Source organism: Pecten maximus, chromosome 14, assembly GCF_902652985.1.
Source record: "Pecten maximus chromosome 14, xPecMax1.1, whole genome shotgun sequence".
Taxonomy (NCBI): domain Eukaryota; kingdom Metazoa; phylum Mollusca; class Bivalvia; order Pectinida; family Pectinidae; genus Pecten; species Pecten maximus.
This window is the reverse complement of record NC_047028.1, coordinates 4,082,474-4,088,146: the sequence shown is the minus strand read 5'-3', so window position 1 is coordinate 4,088,146 and position 5,673 is coordinate 4,082,474.

Sequence of the window (5,673 nt, the reverse complement as noted above, 5' to 3'; positions counted from 1 at the left end):
TCTCTTCTTCAGCATAGTAAACTTTTGACTGTGAATACATTAGAGTATACGCAGTGAAAAAAAGGCCCAGGGGATCAATAAGCGCGGGAGTCGGTAACATAATTATGACGTTCCAGCAACGTCACAACAAGACGGCGCCATTTTAAAAGGACTGATCAACGTAATTTGAGCGTTTTCTCCTGTTACCCGATGATCTCTGCTAACGTCTAGTCAATATTTTGTCAAAAACTAAACTGAATATTGCGAAAATGGGTGCATATTAACTTCCCCACGAGGTAAGCTAATGGCAAATGGCTGAACGTAAAAAGTATTAAACAAAAATGTAATAGTAATCAACGTCACAACACAACCTAATTTTTATTTTCTTTGCACTGTATCTAAACGATTTAAGCCTTAACCATAGGAAATTTTTGTTGCCAACTGCCGGTATACTACCGTATACGCAGTGAAAATGAGGTACAATCCTAACAAGAGGCGCAGAGGGCCTGTATCGCTCACCTGGATTTTATGAGATATGAAACAAGAATGATGATTAGATATATTTGTCACTGGTATTGCTGTCAATATATCATAGGCATTTTATATGGGTACGTGAGGTTTTTATGCCAAAAAATGCAGTAATCCATGAAATGAAATTGACTTTTCGCGCAACCCCATAAGGATGCTACCACACAAATGTGAGTGTTTTCCATAGCTTAGTTTCAGAAAAGAAGTTGTTTTTTTATACCAATTGACCCCTTTTGACCCCGCCCTCTGCACTCGTCAACCCCATCATTTGTACAATTTTATATCCTAACCCAATAGTGATGCTACCAGGCAAATATGAGCAATATCCATTGCTCGGTTTCAGAGAAGAAGTCGTTAATATCAATATAGCTATATTGACCCCTTTTGGCCCCGCCTCTCAGGCCCCCAGAGGGTCAGCACCACCATTTGTACAATTTTGAATCTCCACCCCATAGTCATGCTACCAGGAAAATAGGAGCAATATCCTTTGCTTGGTTTCAGAGAAGAAGTCGTTTATATTAATAGAGCCAAATTGACCCCTTTTGGCCTCGCCCCTCAGATCCCTTGGGGGTCAGCCCCACCATTTGTACAATTTTGAGTCCCCAACCCATAGGGATGCTTCTGACCAAATTTGGTCAAATTCTGATGTGTGGTTATGAGAGGTCAATTGTTGACGGACGGACGGACGGACGGACGGACCCACAAATATTTTTTATGAGTTTTATATATTATGAGCTTAGATTTGGTTCATCTTTACGAGCTTACAAAAGTGGTTTCAACATTTATTACTTTCGTGTTTGATTTGTCCATAAACTACGAGGCCTGATGTGTCCATATGTTACGAGTTGAGTGTGTCCATATACTATGAGGCAAGTGTGTCCATATGTTAAGAGTTAAATGTGTCCATACACTGAGAGGCATGCGTGTCCGTATCCTAAGAGGCAGGTGTGTGTCCATATACTTAAGAGGAATGTGTCCATATACAATGAGGCTTGTGTGTCCATATACAATGTGGCTTGTTTGTCCATATATACTAAGAAGCATATGTGTCCATGTTAAGAGTTAAGCGTGTCCATATATCGAGAGGCATGTGTTCATAAACTCAGAGGCAGGCATTTAAATATTGACAGGCATGCATGTAAATATACTAAGAAGCAAATGTGTCCATATGCCAAGAGGCATGTGTCCATAAACAATGTGCCATATGTGGTCATATACCTAGATACATGCATGTCCGTATATAAAGAGGCATGTATGTCCATATACAATGAGGCTTGTGTCCATATACAATGAGGCTTGTGTGTCCATATACAATGAGGCTTGTGTCTCCATATACAATGAGGTATGTGTCCTTATACAATGAGGCTTGTGTCCATAAACAATGTGCCATATGTGATCAAATAAATAGAAACATGCATGTCCATATACTGAGGCACGCATGTTCATATACAATGAGGCTTGTGTGTCCATATACTAAGAGGCATGCATGTCCATATACAATGAGGCTTGTGTGTCCATATACGAGGCTTCACCATTTGTACAATTTTGAATCCCCACCCAATAGTGATGCTACCAGGCAAATATGAGCAATATCCATTGCTCGGTTTCAGAGAAGTCGTTAATATCAATATAGCTATATTGACCCCTTTTGGCCCCACCTCTCAGGCCCCCAGGGGGTCAGCACCACCATTTGTACAATTTTGAATCTCCACTCCATAGTCATGCTACCAGGAAAATAGGAGCAATATCCTTTGCTTGGTTTCAGAGAAGAAGTCGTTTATATTAATAGAGCCAAATTGACCCCTTTTGGCCTCGCCCCTCAGACCCCTTGGGGGTCAGCCCCACCATTTGTACAATTTTGAGTCCCCAACCCATAGGGATTCTTCTGACCAAATTTGGTCAAATTCTGATGTGTGGTTATGAAGAAGTCAATTGTTGACGGACGGACGGACGGACGGACCCACAAATATTTTTTATGAGTTTTATATATTATGAGCTTAGATTTGGTTCATCTTTACGAGCTTACAAAAGTGGTTTCAACATTTATTACTTTCGTGTTTGATTTGTCCATAAACTACGAGGCCTGATGTGTCCATATGTTACGAGTTGAGTGTGTCCATATACTATGAGGCAAATGTGTCCATATGTTAAGAGTTAAATGTGTCCATACACTGAGAGGCATGCGTGTCCGTATCCTAAGAGGCAGGTGTGTGTCCATATACTTAAGAGGAATGTGTCCATATACAATGAGGCTTGTGTGTCCATATACAATGTGGCTTGTTTGTCCATATATACTAAGAAGCATATGTGTCCATGTTAAGAGTAAAGCGTGTCCATATATCGAGAGGCATGTGTTCATAAACTCAGAGGCAGGCATTTAAATATTGACAGGCATGCATGTAAATATACTAAGCAAATGTGTCCATATGCCAAGAGGCATGTGTCCATAAACAATGTGCCATATGTGGTCATATACCTAGATACATGCATGTCCGTATATAAAGAGGCATGTATGTCCATATACAATGAGGCTTGTGTGTCCATATACAATGAGGCTTATAGTGATGCTACCAGGCAGATATGAGCAATATCCATTGCTGTTTCAGAGAAGAAGTCGTTTATATAAATATAGCCAAATTGACCACATTTGGCCCAGCCCCTCAGGCCCCTGGGGGGTCAACCCCATCATTTGTACAATTTTATATCCTAACCCAATAGTGATGCTACCAGGCAAATATGAGCAATATCCATTGCTCGGTTTTAGAGAAGAAGTCGTTAATATCAATATAGCTATATTGACCCTTTTGGCCCCGCCCCTCAGGCCCCCAGGGGGTCAGCCCCACCATTTGTACAATTTTGAATCTCCACCCCATAGTCATGCTACCAGGCAAATAGGAGCAATATCCTTTGCTTGGTTTCAGAGAAGAAGTCGTTTATATTAATAGAGCCAAATTGACCCCTTTTGGCCCTGCCCCTCAGGCCCCTTGGGGGTCAGCCCCACCATTTGTACAATTTTGAGTCCCCAACCCATAGGGAAGCTTCTGTCCAAATTTCGTCAAATTCTGATGTGTGGTTATGATGAAGAAGTCAATTGTTGACGGACGGACGATGGACGCAACGGTATGGCATAAGCTCACCTTGGTCCTTCGTACCAGGTGAGCTAAATAGTACACTTTGACAGTCGTCGGCAGTGTTGACATCAGAGTGACTTTGACACTTAACAGGGAAGGATGAAATTCTGATATGTCACAAGTGTTCAATAGTTCGCGTGTGACCGTGCAATAGTCATTTTAGCCATGCAATAGATAAAAATATAGCTTATGTGTATAGCTAAGGAAAATCTAATGCATTATGTAATACAATTATATATCACAATGCATCACTATTTGAAAGTTCAGAAATGTTGACCTTCAGGGATGACTACAAGGCAACCTGCATCAGGATCTTTTCTCTTCTTTTCCCTTCTTTCAAAACATTTAATAACTTTACAAAACACAATAGGGTCCTAGGGAAACTTGCATTTAAAATTTGAGAAATTGCCCTTCAGTTCTTTATGAGAATTAGCGATAACAAACTTCAATTGTCAAAATCCAAGATAGCCGACTGTCGGCCATGTTGTTTTCTGATTGGTCCAAAAATACAAATACATATGAAATTTGAGAAAAATCCCTTCGGTTCTTTATGAGAAATAGCGATAACAAACTCCAATTGTCAAAATCCAAGATGGCCGCCTGTCAGACATGTTGCTTTCCGATCAGTCCAAAAATGAAAGATCTCTTTAGAAATTTCTCAGAATTAGCAATAACAAGAATTATTAAGGGAGGGAGGGAGGGACGGACGACCATCCGATGATGGTGGACTAAAAAGTAAAACAAATGTACAAATGTAGTATGTAAAACAATAAACATCCATTTTACTTCAATGAAGAATATGCTTCATTTCCATTTCATCACAGGTTTTATACTGGTGAATAACAAGGTAAAAATAATTTCATCAAATAAAGATTTTATTGGTCAAAGCTTAATGAAACAACTTAATTTAGGAAGACCAATCTTAAAATATTTGAATACATAATCAGTTATAAGAGTGATCACAAGTGCTGTTTGATATATAAATACTTAGACCATTGATCCTTCCTAACTGTGCGTCATTAATCTTTTTTACAATTATCAATAACAAAATATAAACAAATGAACACAATATAGTCCATGTAGCACTCATAATCGTGGTGAGCCAGTATAAGAATGAGATAAGTGGCATAAATCTCATATTTCTGAACAGAATTGCTGAACAAATGGCAGTTTTAGAGAAATAAATGATAAAGTTATTGTAAATGAAATCTAGATTGACAGGCAGTGCAGTTTATATTAGGCATTGTTAGGAAATGATTTAGCATGAACTTGGAGTCAAACAATTAACATTCCAATGTAAAATGTTACTTTCTTTGACCCCGTCACCTGTGAACTGGAGTTAGAAGAGAAGTTGTCTGAGCATTTAATTATTTTGAGAAAGAACCAGAAATAATACAGGGCATGATTAAAAGGTTTTATTTCAATGAAAAACGAAAATCATCTTCAAATGGGTTAATTGGAAATGTCAAGACAAAATTACCTGTATTTAACAGGTACTTTACAAGCACCTCAGGTGAGCATTAAGGAGTCGACAGATGCATGATTGGAAATACAGAAAACAAACTGTTCTGTCTGTATGATAAAATGCTGTAGAATGTGTATCCCCTAAACCTGTAGCCATGGATACATGGTTCTAATGGCAGGAAACATAGAAAAATCTATTTTAGTAGTTTTGTGGGTAATTATCATTTGTAACATCTTTTAGCTTTCCATTATATTCTTCTAAAAGTAATGATGTGTATTTTTGTGTAAAATTTGAATTAAGGAGCTACATAAAGTTTGGATAGAACAATCCATTAATACCAATACATGCACAGACTTTCTACGATTGTCATCAATTGAGATGCTTTGATCTTTAATCACACATAAGTTAAATATTACTGCCAAATTATACCACAAACCATTATGTTGAACACTTGTAATTACTTGATTTACCACACACACATACACACATCTAAACAGTTCTCACAAATATTTCAAGAGCTGCAAACACCTTTTAATCAAGGAGAAGCAGGGAGGAGTCAAGCAATGTATT